Source organism: Nicotiana tomentosiformis, chromosome 2, assembly GCF_000390325.3.
Source record: "Nicotiana tomentosiformis chromosome 2, ASM39032v3, whole genome shotgun sequence".
NCBI lineage: Eukaryota > Viridiplantae > Streptophyta > Magnoliopsida > Solanales > Solanaceae > Nicotiana > Nicotiana tomentosiformis.
Window position 1 is genome coordinate 107,712,651 of NC_090813.1, and position 14,280 is coordinate 107,726,930.

The following is a 14,280-nucleotide window of genomic DNA, read 5'->3' on the forward strand; positions in this document are numbered from 1 at the left end:
TGTCAATTGACAATTAATCCATCTTCTCTGAAATTCTTCGAGGGGATTGGAGCAAAAAGACGTATTTGCCTAAGAATTTTTATTTAAAATAAAAAGAAAAGAAATTGTTAAGTTTAGAGTGGTGGTACATTTAGATTCTTCATAAAATTTATGTCACAATTTTTTGTTTTCATTACATTAGGGGGAGGAGTAAGGAGTAATGGGAATTGAACCCATAGATTCCCATCAATATCAGTGAATTTCAAAAACCTAGCAGTGTAAGGAAGCAGAAGCCTGATATTTTAAGTTCAGGCGGCACATCCCTCGAAAATAATGAACCTAATGGCATCTCCAACCCTCCCCCTTTCCATAATGCAGCCCTTTTTTTTTGCCAAAATGTAACTCCAATACTTTCCCATTTTTACCCCAAAGTGGGGATAAATAGTGTTACTCCAAATTTAGAGTGGCACTATTCATCTTCTCCATTACTATTCATCCTTAATTTTTTTATTTATTTATTATTATTATTATTATTATTATTATTATTATTATTATTTAACTCTTTTAATCTATCTATTTATATATATCTAATTATATTTATGTAATATCTTTATAATATTAACTTATATCTTAACTTTGGTGTTTAATTTTGATAAATTAATTTTTGTGCATTTATTATTTTTATGTAAAATTGTAAGTTAATTTTATTATAAGTTATAATTGTACAAAAAAAATATATAATCATCTCAAAAAATGAATGGTGCAATATAAAATATTAGATGTTGCTAAAATTGAAAAGTGAAAATTGAAAATCACCGATTTGAGCAATTTTTAGCTCGACACAAAAAAATATTAAGGACAAAGATGCTCATTTTGCACTTTGTAATGTATTAATAGATCATTTATGGGAGCATACTAGAGGTGGAAGTTGAATATTTATGTAATATTTAATCCGAATTTTAGCATAATGTAATATGTATTTAATTATCTTGTATCTCAATGATTTCACTTTTATTTGAATTATCCATTAATATATATAATCTATAATATTTGCTTACATATTATATTATTTAAAAATTTATGATATAAAATAATTTTTTATTAAATTATATGTGATGAATATGTAAAAAAGAAAAAAAGATAGAATTTCTTTAATAGAAATAAGAAAATAAAATTTAAATAAAAATAATAATATAATATTGAAGAGAGAAGAATATAAAATAGAATATTCTTTTTTGAAGTAAAAAATGGAGTAATGATTGGAGTAACTTTACTCCATTTTGGAGGAGAAAATGGAGGCAAGGGTTGGAGATGGCCTAAGACCAATAACTTCATTGCTCATGTAGATAATGATGTCAAATTTTCATGTGTCGCCCAATGTTGCATCACCCATTCAATTTGTACCGACTTTTTAAAAATGGTCTTTTATTTTTTTGATAACTTCAGATACATACACTTTTCTCTTTCTTTTTTTACTGTTATTTTCTTCTTCTTTGTGCTTAGAGTTTTTTCTTCTTCTTAGTTACAAAATGGGCTTGTTAAATTTGTTGTTATTTTGATAATTTGATGATTTAGATTTGTTCTTCATAATATTTGAAAGTCATGTTTCAAATTTGAGCTCATTTGGAGTAGATTTAGGCATTTAATCGTGTATTGAATTGTTGAAATTCGAAAAATAAGTTTATGTTTCAGAACTTAAGATTCGAAATCAGAAGTTGCATTCAATAGATTGAACTACTTAAGATTCGAATTTTTGAAGTTGTATTTGAAAGATAGAAAAAATTCAAATTTGATTTCTGAAGTTGCATTGAAGAGATTGAACTACTGCATATTTAAATTTTTGAAGTTGCATTTGAAAGATATAAGAACTTCATATTTGATTTCTAAAGTTGCATTTAAGAGATTGAACTACTTCAGGTTCAAGCGGATATACTTTGTAAAATTTTGTGTAACGCACGTAAAATTCGGGACCTCAACCAAATATACCAACAAGTCCTAAAACATCATACGAACTTAGTCGAACCCTCAAATTACCTCAAACAATGCTAAAATCACAAATCACACATAGATTCAAGCCTAATAAACTTTGAAACTTTTTATTTCTACAAACAACGTCGAAACCTATCAAATCACGTCCGATTGACCTCAAATTTTGCACACAAGTAATAAATGATATAACGGACCTATTAAAATTTTCATAATCGGATTTCGACTCCGATATCAAAAAGTCAACCCCCGGGTCAAACATCCCAAAAATTCAACTTTCGACATTTCAAGTTTAATTTCTCTACGGACCTCGAAATAATTTTTCCGACACGCTCCTAAGTCCAAAATCACCATACATAACCATCATAATCATTAAAATTCAAATCCGAGGTAGTTTATATATAGGTCCATATCCGGTCATAAAAATACATGAAAATTAAAAATCACCGATTTGAGCAATTTTTAGCTCGACACAAAAAAATTAAGGACAAAGATGCTCATTTTACACTTTGTAATGCATTAATAGATCATTTATGGGAGCATACTAGAGGTGAAAGTTGAATATTTATGTAATATTTAATCCGAATTTTAGCATAATATAATATGTATTTAATTATCTTGTATCTCAATGATTTCACTTTTATTTGAATTATCCATTAATATATATAATCTATAATATTTGCTTACATATTATATTATTTAAAAATTTATGGTATAAAATAATTTTATATTAAATTATATGTGATTAATATGTAGAAAAGATAGAATTTCTTTAATAGAAATAAGAAAATAAAATTTAAATAAAAATAATAATATAATATTAAAGAGAGAGAAGAATATAAAATAGAATATTCTTTTTTGGAGTAAAAAATAGAGTAATGATTGGAGTAACTTTACTCCATTTTGGAGGAGAAAATGGAGGCAGGGGTTGGAGATGACCTAAGACCAATAGCTTCATTGCTCATGTAGATTATGATGTCAAATTTTCATGTGTCGCCCAGTGTTGCATCACCCATTCAATTTGTACCGACTTTTTAAAAATGGTCTTTTATTTTTTTGATAACTTCAGATACATACACTTTTCTCTTTTTTTTTTTAATGTTATTTTCTTCTTCTTTGTGCTTAGAGTTTTTTCTTCTTCTTAGTTGTAAAATGGGTTCGTTAAATTTATTATTATTTTGGTAATTTGATGATTGAGATTTGTTCTTCATAATATTTGAAAGTCATGTTTCAAATTTGAGCTCATCTGGAGTAGATTTGGGCATTTAATCGTGAATTGGATTGTTGAAATTCGAAAAACAAGTTTATGTTTCAGAACTTAAGATTCGAAATCAGAAGTTGCATTCAATAGATTGAACTACTTAAGATTCAAATTTTTGAAGTTGTATTTGAAAGATAGAAAAAATTCAAATTTGATTTTTGAAGTTGCATTTAAAAGATATAAGAACTTCATATTTGATTTCTAAAGTTGCATTTAAGAGATTGAACTATTTCAGGTTCAAGCGGATATACTTTGTAAAATGTTGTGTAATGCATGTAAAATTCGGGACCTCAACCAAATATACCAACAAGTCCTAAAACATCATACGAACTTAGTCGAACCCTCAAATTACCTCAAACAACGCTAAAACCACAAATCACACATAGATTCAAGCCTAATGAACTTTGAAACTTTTTATTTCTACAAACAACGTCGAAACCTATCAAATCACGTCTGATTGGCCTCAAATTTTGCACACAAGTCATAAATGACATAACGGACCTATTAAAATTTTTAGAATCGGATTTTGACTCCGATATCAAAAAGTCAACCCTCGGTCAAACTTCCCAAAAATTCAACTTTCAGCATTTCAAGTCTAATTTCTCTACAGACCTCCAAATAATTTTTCGGACACGCTCCTAAGTCCAAAATTACTATACGTAGCTATCGAAATTATTAAAATTCAAATCCGAGGTAGTTTACATATAGGTCCATATCCGGTCACTTTTCTAACTTAAAATTTTCAATTATGAGACTAAGTGTCTTATTTTACTCTGAATTCCTTCCGAACTCGAATGAACTAACCCGGTAAGTTATAAAATAACTGCAAAGAATAAATTGAGTAGTAAATGAGAAAAACGGGGTTATAATACTCAAAATAACTGGCCGGGTCGTTACAATAATTCGGCGAATTGATGGTAAAACATGAAACTCGGAGGATTGGGTATTCTAAAGTAGTTATGAATTAGCCTAAACGAGACAATTGACACAAGATTAATATTATGTGATTATTGATTGATTGGAGGAAGTTGTACGAATTGTTCGAGGTGAAGTATTTGGTATTTCGGCACGAGTACTGTGAGTCGTAATGTTACCACAACTTGTGTTTTATTACCTGCATGGTTTATACATGATTTTGAAAATAGTACATCACCGAATATTTAAAATTGCATGTGGGATAAGTCCTTTACTTGATATGGTACTGAACAATTTACTCGAGATATTTACAGTTATTTAAAATGTTCTCAATGTTACCAGACAAGTTTTACTGTTACGTGAGATATGATTATCGTTACCGAAATGGGATTACATGATTCGATAAGAATTAAAATGCCCTGTATTATTTTGAAAATTCTTTCATATGAATATGTTTTGTTTACAAAAGTATAAATGAGAGAAGACTTTGAAGGATCCTGTAGCTAACGACGGGTTCGTTAGACCTGGTGTATCTTGTATTTACAGATTACAGATGACAGTTATAGCCCTCGCTAGTGGGAAGGTAGAACTAGCATACAGTATAATTTTTCCTCGAGTAGGGACCTACAGTTATATTTGACTCTTTTTACGAAGGGGTCTACACAGTGATACATATTACATGATTTTTTCTTGAAAATCTCCCAAACATAAGATTTGATATGATAATGTTTACAGAGTTTATTATCGAATTGTCAAATGATTCCTTCTTACATGAAACAGACAAGACTGATTATTGTTACCGATTTTGAAAAGGGCATTTACTTCATGATATTTTTTTTAATTATTATACAAGCATGTTTTCTGACTTGTCCCAGCTAAAAATGATTGTGGTTAAATGTTATTACTCACTGAGCTAGCGACTCACTCCCCCGCTGTTATTTTTTTAGAGGCAGCAGTAGACGCAAGCGAGGATTCAGTTAATTAGAGTACACGAGTTGACAGTTCCTGGTGAGCCCCGCATTTATTCGCGTGGGCAAGGATTGTTATTTAATGGTTATTGTCCTTTTCTTTAAAACTCTTAGAGTCGCTCCATAGTCATTTTAATAGTGTCATGTGTATCAATTATCGTTTTTGACTTGTTCACTAGATCAGACTTTCTTATCGTATTTTGGAGATAGATTTAGCATCACGGTCTTACAAATGGTTGATTAATAGTGATGGAGATCTGACTAGGTAGTCGATGAAGATTATGAGTTATTTTGTTAGATATTGGTGGGTTTTGTTGTTGCTTTCTGAGACATGTAATTTGGAGTAGACCTTTTTATTTTGGGATTTTCTAGAGTTTGAAAATGATGGATCATTACCCTGATGATATAACAAAATAAAAGCTTCCCCTATCTCGCATGATAAAGCAAAGAGAAAAGAAAGATAAAGAATAGAAAAAAGATAGAATTGAACAACCGTACAGGCATCTTTTGTGCATACGGCTCTACAAGAAAATTGACCTCCCCTCCTTTCTATTGAAGAAAGAGAAAAATAGAATCTATCAGACTCAGATGGGTAAATGATCAAATTGCCATCCTTCCTTTCAGAGGAGTTAAAAAATACTATGATGGCTCCGTTGCTTTATATGTTTATTTTTTCTTTTTTTTTGTCTGTGATTCAGCAATCCCAAAGTTTCTTTTTAATCCGATCAAATAAGGAAAAAATCTTTTTTTTTTTCGTACTCTTTCATAACATAAATATTGTTAAGAACTCTCCGGCATGAAAACAAAAAAGTTTGTGACACTGAACTGAACTCCCGATAGATAAGAGAAAATCGGAAATACCCCTTATCTCATACTACTCTCTCGATACAGAATCTAATGTTTTGAAAAAAAAACAATACAAAAATTTCTCATATCGAATTCGAAGTGCCATGCTATTATTACTTAGTATTCATATGGCGAAGGCATAGTCTTCTTTTTTCTCTTAAATAAAAACCTCATTGGCGCCAAGCGTGAGGGAATGCTAGACGTTTGGTAATTTCTCCTCCGACCAGGATAAAAGATCCCATTGAAGCGGCTAATCCCATGCATATTGTATGGACATCTGGTCGCACAAATTGCATAGTATCATAAATAGCCACCCCAGGTATTACCCAGCCCCCAGGAGAGTTTATAAACAAATACAGATCTTTGGTCTCATCCTCGATACTGAGATATACCATAAGACCAATAAGTTGATTCGAAATCTCGCTATCAACCTCTTGGCCTAAAAAAAGTAATCTTTCTCGATAAAGTCGGTTGATTAGGGTAAAATTGTATCCCTTAGGAACCGTACATGCGCCTTTTGATGCATACGGTTCAAAAAAATTGTGAATCAATGTATAGATTCCAGTCTTCTTTCTTTTTTTCTAGAAAGGTTCTTTCTTACTTCTAACGAAAGGGCTTTTCTTCGATTTTTCAATAAAGACGAGTTTTGACTCCTTTTTTATATTTTCGATTTTCTATTATAAAATTTTAAGTTATAAGAAAGGGTCATTAAACTTATCGAATTAACTTCTCATTGATGTATTCTTTCATCGAGATTTAATCCAAACCGCGATGGTATTTTCTTGTTCCTGAATGGGTCTGTTTCATCTTTTTAGGTTTATGCTCTACTCCGGGTAAAGATCTGCCCGATTTGGATTTGTACATATAGGACAAATGCTCCCATTACCATTTCTTTTTGTATTTCTTTTTTTTTCAATTCATTTTATACAAGTATTTCTTAGAGTTGAGATAACTTTGCTTGACAATTAGGATCTCTTTACAAAGAAAAAATATGAATAGCAATCATAGATATCTTACCAATCCTATTGGGTTTTTTCTAAACGGAGCCTGGATACTTCATTTTTTTAGTCCAACCAAGCCAACCATAAATTATTCTAATTGATAATAGTAATATGAATCCCCTCAAAAATGGATCTAATTGCACTTCACGCTCCAAATTTTGGATGATTAAATTTATATTTCTTGGGTGAAACGGGGGATATCTCGATCGGGGGAGAGAACGGGTAAATACCATATGACCCAATATATCTGACAAGCCGCACTATACGTCAACCCAAGATGCATCTTCCTCTCCAGGACTTCGGAAAGGAACTTTTGGAACACCAATAGGCATTAAATGAAAGAAAGAACTAAATACTATATTTCACTTTGAGGTGGAAACGTAACAATTTTTTTTATTGTCTTTATAATATTCATATTGGTTTTTATCGTATTTATTTTATCCATAGATTATAAAAATTCATAAAGAAAGACAGAATGAATAAACTCAAATTATTACGAATAGGTCTTTCTAATGATAAATAAGTATGGACTCATTCGCTCATAGAAAATGGGATCAACTCCCCCATTGCGTATTGGTACTTATCGAGTATAGAATAAATCTGCTTCTCTTTGTTCCTACGAACAGAATTGTTCCATTATTACCAACAGAATAGAACACCCTTGTTCGGAAATAATCGACTGAACAAGAGTGGTCCATAGGATAGTCATATTATAGTCTTTTCCAATGCAATAAAGTTACGTAGTGTCTATTTATCTTTGATATAAGGGGTATTTCCATGGGTTTGCCTTGGTATCGTGTTCATACCGTTGTATTGAATGATCCCGGTCGGTTACTTTCTGTTCATATAATGCATACAGCTCTGGTTGCTGGTTGGGCCGGTTCGATGGCTCTGTATGAATTAGCGGTTTTTGATCCTTCTGATCCTGTTCTTGATCCAATGTGGAGACAGGGTATGTTCGTTATACCCTTCATGACTCGTTTAGGAATAACCAATTCATGGGGCGGTTGGAGTATCACAGGGGGGACTGTAACGAATCCGGGTATTTGGAGTTACGAAGGTGTAGCTGGAGCACATATTGTGTTTTCTGGCTTATGCTTTTTGGCAGCTATCTGGCATTGGGTGTATTGGGATCTAGAAATATTTTGTGATGAACGTACAGGAAAACCCTCTTTGGATTTGCCAAAAATCTTTGGAATTCATTTATTTCTCTCAGGGGTGGCTTGTTTTGGTTTTGGTGCATTTCATGTAACAGGCTTGTATGGTCCCGGAATATGGGTGTCCGACCCTTATGGACTAACGGGAAAAGTACAACCTGTAAATCCAGCGTGGGGCGTGGAAGGTTTTGATCCTTTTGTTCCAGGAGGAATAGCCTCTCATCATATTGCAGCAGGAACATTGGGCATATTAGCGGGCCTATTCCATCTTAGCGTCCGGCCGCCACAACGTCTATACAAAGGATTGCGTATGGGAAATATTGAAACCGTCCTTTCCAGTAGTATCGCTGCTGTCTTTTTTGCAGCTTTTGTTGTTGCCGGAACTATGTGGTATGGTTCGGCAACTACCCCGATTGAATTATTTGGGCCCACTCGTTACCAATGGGATCAGGGGTACTTCCAGCAAGAAATATATCGAAGAGTTAGTGCTGGGCTAGCAGAAAATCAAAGTTTATCAGAAGCCTGGTCTAAAATTCCTGAAAAATTAGCTTTTTATGATTACATCGGCAATAATCCGGCAAAAGGGGGATTATTCAGAGCGGGCTCAATGGATAACGGGGATGGAATAGCGGTTGGATGGTTAGGACACCCTATCTTTAGAGATAAAGAAGGGCGTGAACTTTTTGTACGTCGTATGCCTACTTTTTTTGAAACATTTCCGGTCGTTTTGGTAGATGGCGATGGAATTGTTAGAGCCGATGTTCCTTTTAGAAGGGCAGAATCGAAGTATAGTGTTGAACAAGTAGGTGTAACTGTTGAGTTCTACGGCGGTGAACTCAACGGCGTCAGTTATAGTGATCCTGCTACTGTGAAAAAATATGCTAGACGTGCTCAATTGGGTGAAATTTTTGAATTAGATCGTGCTACTTTGAAATCCGATGGTGTTTTTCGTAGCAGTCCAAGGGGTTGGTTTACTTTTGGGCATGCTTCGTTTGCTTTGCTCTTCTTCTTCGGACACATTTGGCATGGTGCTAGAACCTTGTTCAGAGATGTTTTTGCTGGTATTGACCCAGATTTAGATGCTCAAGTCGAATTTGGAGCATTCCAAAAACTTGGAGATCCAACTACAAAAAGACAGGCAGCCTGATACTTTTATTGATATAGGGTACCAGAGAAATCTTTATTTGAATCAACTTCGTTTTTACTCTTGTTCGTTCTTTATCCGGAAGATGATAAAAAAAAGAAAATAAAAAGAAACAAACAGGTATGAAAGCTATAATTGTAAACCACGATCGAATCTATGGAAGCATTGGTTTATACATTCCTCTTAGTCTCGACTCTAGGGATAATTTTTTTCGCTATCTTTTTTCGAGAACCGCCTAAAGTTCCAACAAAAAAGAACTAAAAAGGTGAAATAATTTTTCATTATCTCAGTTGAAGAACTGAGCCTCCCGGTATCGGGAGGCTCAGTACTTCAACTAGTCTCCATGTTCCTCGAATGGATCTCTTAGTTGTTGAGAAGGTTGCCCAAAAGCGGTATATAAGGCGTACCCAGTAAAACTTACAAGTAAACCAGATATAAAGATGGCGACTAGGGTTGCTGTTTCCATTCTTATCATATTTATATAATTTCAAGACCCCAATGGATCTATGATAGGATCGTTTATTTACAACGGAATGGTCTACAAAGTCAACAGATCTCAATAAATACAATAGGATTTATGGCTACACAAACTGTTGAAAACAGTTCTAGATCTGGTCCAAGACGAACTGCGGTAGGAGATTTATTAAAACCATTGAATTCGGAATATGGTAAAGTAGCTCCTGGGTGGGGAACTACTCCTTTGATGGGTGTCGCAATGGCCTTATTTGCGGTATTTCTATCTATTATTTTGGAGATTTATAATTCTTCCGTTTTATTGGATGGAATTTCAATGAATTAGATCTATAAGAACCGCAAAGTTCTTGCTTTTGAGTCCAAAATGAATCATTTAGAGCTCCGATTTCTAGTCTATTCTATTTTCTTTTGGTAGTTCGATCGTGGAATTTCTTTGTTTCTGTATTTCCGGAGTATGAGTGTGTGACTTGTTATAATTGATCCTATTGATAGTACAGAGAATGGGTCTGTCATCTTGATAGAGATGGTTCTACTTCGTCAGATATTTATTCTAATATTTGGAACACGAAATCGATTAAGAAATATTTGAACTATGATTCATACTTAATATTCAGACCTCGTGTCCGGGCTCCAAAAAATTTTCAAACAAAAAATTCTAATTTCTAAATCGAAAGATTCTTTTCTTTCAACCCCTATTTATATTTTGACCAAAAGTAAAACCTTTCTTTGAATTTTTAGTCATTCTATTTATTCAGGGAATAAGTGATGATCCGAGGATTCTTACTCAGGGAATCCTTGATTTGATTTAGGTTAGGTTTTTTTATTGAATCATCGTGGTTCTAGTATGAATCTGAGGTTTTAATCGATTCATAGGGTCTTAACAAGAGAATTCCTATCAATAATAAAGAAAACAAATAATAAAAGCCATATTCCACAAAAACAAATTCTAGAAAGAAATAGGGAAAAAGAGAATTCAAGAGGCCCATAAGTATCAAAATAAAGATAAAGACGACTGCGCCAACTTGATATTTTGGTATTATCGCCACAAAGAAGAGCTTTCGGATTTTCCAGAGAAGATGGGATCAGAACTTAATAAATTTAAAACTTTCTATTCCATATCCGTTGCAACTAGTATTTGGGTATTTTTGCTTGAGCTGTACGAGATGAAAGTCTCATATACGGTTCTCAGAGGGGGAGTTCCGCCTATCTCAATAAAGTATATGATTGGTTCGAACAATTGGTCAAATGATATGAAAGGGATTAATTACTAGTCTCTTTTGAAATAGGCCTATTTTTCTCCAAGTTTGACCAGTGAATCAAACGGGAATTCAAGTTTTTCATTTCATGAAGTAAAAATGCGGTTCTTATCCTTAAACCTTTCGAGGTATTTTATTGCATGTAAATGAAATATGGAACCATAAATAGAAATCGAGTATTTTTTGGATTCTTTATTTTATTTTTGACTTTTATTAAGTTCAACTAATTTCCTTTCTACAGAACAGCCGATTAGCAAATTCTATAGGTATAGATTTTATGAATCAAAAATAATGTGAAATAAAGATACCAGTCAATAGAGAACCTTTTTTTTTTACAATTATGAATGTTTTATGGAATAGAAAAACTTGAAAAAACACATATTGACCTTCTTTTTTTATTTCCAGTATTATTCAATTTTCACACATCTTTTGCCTATCTCGATAATGTTTTATTTTAGGACGACACTATTAGCTCGAAAATAAATAGTAGTAAAAAGAATTCATTTTGAACAATAGATGTCTTTCACATCCAGCTATAACAATGAGTAATTTTTTAATTTCTAAATGGCAGTTCCAAAAAACGCACTTCGACATCAAAAAAGCGTATTCGTAAAAATATTTGGAAAAGGAAGGGATATTCGATAGCATTAAAGGCTTTTTCGTTAGCGAAATCTCTTTCTACCGGGAATTCAAAAAGTTTTTTTGTACGCCAAACAAAAATAAATAAATAAGTAATAAAATGTTAGAATAATTTGAATCAACTTGAAAAAAGAATTCAATTATTATCTAATTGCATAATTTAACGATTTCCCTTTCATATTTAATATTGATTAGTTCACCAATCAATACGTAATGGAACTCGCTTCGCTTTTCTGATTGATAGATAAAATAATAGAATTAGGAAATCCTCTATTTACTGAATAATAACTTTTTTGTTGACAAAAAAATAAATATCATTTCTATTCCAAGGTGGGGAGTTTCATTTTCCCCATCGACCTATTTTCAGAATTCAATTTAAAAAAATTCTATATTTCCATTCTATTTCCATATCTATAGAAGAACGTATATAAAAATCTTTAGTGAAAGTTAAGAACTCATTGAAACTAATTTATTCTAGTTTGAAACCTTTTTGTTTTGTCTAACTTTCTAACTCTTTATTTTCTCTGAATTATTATATAGATCCCCATGTATATCTTGCCCTTAACCCAATAGAGAAAATTGCTTAATGAAATTCTGTATGACTGGTTGTCAATTTTGAGCGATGCAAAATAAGTTCTTTTCTTTCTATTTTGTCTTCAAAATCCATTTTTTGTTTTAGATTTCTGAAATAAAATAAATAGGAAATACCTGATTAAACAATGAAAACAAAAACTTTTTGAACTCTATTCCTTAATTGAGTATAGAACGGTTTAGTTACAAGAGTTCAATTCGAGGAAAGCATAAAATATAGGAAAGTCTCAGGTTAAATAAAAAAAAACTAAGACTCTAAACTCAAATCTAAAATAATGAACCTTCAACTTCAAATTCCTATTTGAACAACCTTTTATTGTTATTGATCCATTTGAATCATTACTAAACTAAAATAGCTTCCTCAATCACGACGATTGCTTATTCATAGGCTATTATGAGTTCAAGACAGGCCGCTATGGTGAAATTGATAGACACGCTGCTCTTAGGAAGCAGTGCTAATGCATCTCGGTTCGAGTTCGAGTGGCGGCATACCATCTTCTAAAAAGGATAAATAGATCTTATAATGAATTCAATTCCCGATTTCCTTTTTAGAATAATGTAATTAAGGGACTCTTCTTTTTTAAGATTTTTTATGATATTTTCAACCTTAGAGCATATATTAACTCATATTTCCTTTTCGATCGTTTCAATTGTAATTACAATTCATTTGATAACCCTTTTAGTCGATGAAATCGTAAAACTATACGATTCATCAGAAAAGGGCATAATAGTTACCTTTTTCTGTATAACAGGATTATTAGTTACTCGTTGGATTTCTTCGGGACATTTCCCACTAAGCGATTTATATGAATCATTAATTTTCCTTTCATGGAGTTTCTCCCTTATTCATATAATTCCGTATTTCAAAAAAAATGTTTTAATTTTAAGTAAAATAATTGGCCCTAGTGCTATTTTTACCCAAGGCTTTGCTACGTCAGGTATTTTAACTGAAATACACCAATCTGTAATATTAGTACCTGCTCTTCAATCCGAGTGGTTAATAATGCACGTAAGTATGATGATATTGGGCTATGCAGCCCTTTTATGTGGATCATTATTATCAGTAGCACTTCTAGTGATTACATTTCGAAAAAACAGACAGCTTTTTTATAAGAGCAATGGTTTTTTAAACGAGTCATTTTTCTTGGGTGAAAATGTTTTACAAAATACTTATTTTTTTTCTGCTAAAAATTATTACAGGTCCCAATTGATTCAACAATTGGATTATTGGAGTTATCGGGTTATTAGTTTAGGATTTACTTTTTTAACCATAGGAATCCTTTCGGGAGCGGTATGGGCTAATGAAGCGTGGGGGTCGTATTGGAATTGGGACCCAAAAGAAACTTGGGCATTTATTACTTGGATTGTATTTGCAATTTATTTACATACTCGAACAAATAGAAATTTGCGGGGTGCAAATTCTGCAATTGTAGCGTCTATAGGCTTTCTTATAATTTGGATATGCTATTTTGGGGTCAATCTATTAGGAATAGGGTTACATAGTTATGGTTCTTTTCCATCAACATTTAATTGAATTCAAGACAAGTTATTACAAATACAAGAGCGGGCGGCGCATTGTATGAACCAGCGTGCGGACCGTGTGAATCATCAATACAATATTTGATTCACACGGTTTTCTACCATATGTAGTTCAATTTCATTGTTTTTACTTAACTTAAGAGTTAAGAGAAGAAAAAAAGTCTTCTTTTTTTCATTGTCCAAGAATGTTTTTCAAAACAAACATAGGTTTTTTTATTTCAGTCATCCAAATTATCTATAAAAAAAATTAGATAGAATAACTTCGACCTTGTCAACTGCTAATGAAAGAACGAAATCCGGGTATATACCAATACCTATTACGGGTAAAAAGATGGAGATCGAAAGAAATAACTCTCGCGGTCCAGAATAAAAAAAAGAATCCTTCGGGACATTAAATAGCTTGTATCCATAGAACATCTGGCGTGACATAGATAATGAATAAATAGGAGTTAATATCATTCCAATTGTCATTACAAAAGTAATTAGTATTTTTGGAATTAAAAGATATTTTTGGCCGGTAATTA

General features: G+C 32.3%; 1 long non-coding RNA gene across 1 annotated transcript in view; it reads right to left on the reverse strand.

Moving 5' to 3' along the window:
• Positions 1-13,785: 13,785 nt before the first annotated feature.
• The window catches only part of LOC138906640 (uncharacterized), an 830-nt gene continuing 335 nt past the window's right edge, over positions 13,786-14,280 (reverse strand). The window contains exon 2 of the long non-coding RNA XR_011414149.1: positions 13,786-14,173. This is a non-coding gene — a long non-coding RNA (uncharacterized lncRNA). The remainder of the gene's footprint in view (positions 14,174-14,280) is intronic.